The following is a 750-nucleotide window of genomic DNA, read 5'->3' on the forward strand; positions in this document are numbered from 1 at the left end:
TGGACCCTGACCGGGCTGTCAGGAGCGGGGTGAGACGAGACTGCAGAGGGTGGGGAGGCCCTGCAGGGGTGGACGGTCCACGTCATGCGGAGAGAAACGGGTGGGGGTGCTCCCAGGGCCAGCCCCCTGCAGGCACAGCTGGGTCTGGATGACAGTGTCTTGTGGATCCCAAGTCTCTGCTCAGACTTCAGGTTGATTCATAAGTTGTTTCTAAATTAAAGGCGTAACTTCCGGGTTATAATCCCTAAGAGAAAATATGAAGAGTCCACTTTTGCTTTCTTAACTGGGAAACAAGCCGCTCTCCGTTACACCATCCTTCTTGCAGAAATGACCACCTGCAGGAGAAGGGTCCTGGCCCACGGCCCCCTCCCAGTGGATTGTCACAGTGTCCACCCCACCCAGGGAGGGGCTGGACGTCTCCATCCCATGAACCGTATCCTACCTCCCTTCCAAAACATAGGCTTAACCTACAGCAACTCAATGTGCAGAATGAAGAAGACAGGGAATGGAAACAAGAGACAAAGCTATTGAGGGAACAGGAAGGGAGGAAAGGGAAGAAGAAAACTGACCAGTAAAGGTCAGCTGAAATCAGTTCTTCAGAATTGATGACCTGTTCATCAGTTCTGATGAACAAGGTATTGTCAGAATTGATCACCCAGAATTCTTGGGTCAGGAAGAGCCCCTGAAGGAGGGCACGGCATCCCACTCCAGTATTCTTGCCTAGAGAGTCCCATGGACAGAGGAGCCTGG

The 750-nt window shown here is 52.7% G+C and overlaps 1 protein-coding gene across 1 annotated transcript in view; it reads left to right on the top strand.

Annotated features, from left to right (window-relative positions):
- LOC104999225 (serpin B4-like) overlaps nt 1–750 on the top strand; it is a 10,435-nt gene that overhangs the window by 8,432 nt on the left and 1,253 nt on the right. The gene's annotated exons all lie outside the window — the stretch shown is intronic.

This window comes from Bison bison, unplaced genomic scaffold, assembly GCF_000754665.1.
Source record: "Bison bison bison isolate TAMUID 2011002044 unplaced genomic scaffold, Bison_UMD1.0 scf7180017864349, whole genome shotgun sequence".
NCBI lineage: Eukaryota > Metazoa > Chordata > Mammalia > Artiodactyla > Bovidae > Bison > Bison bison.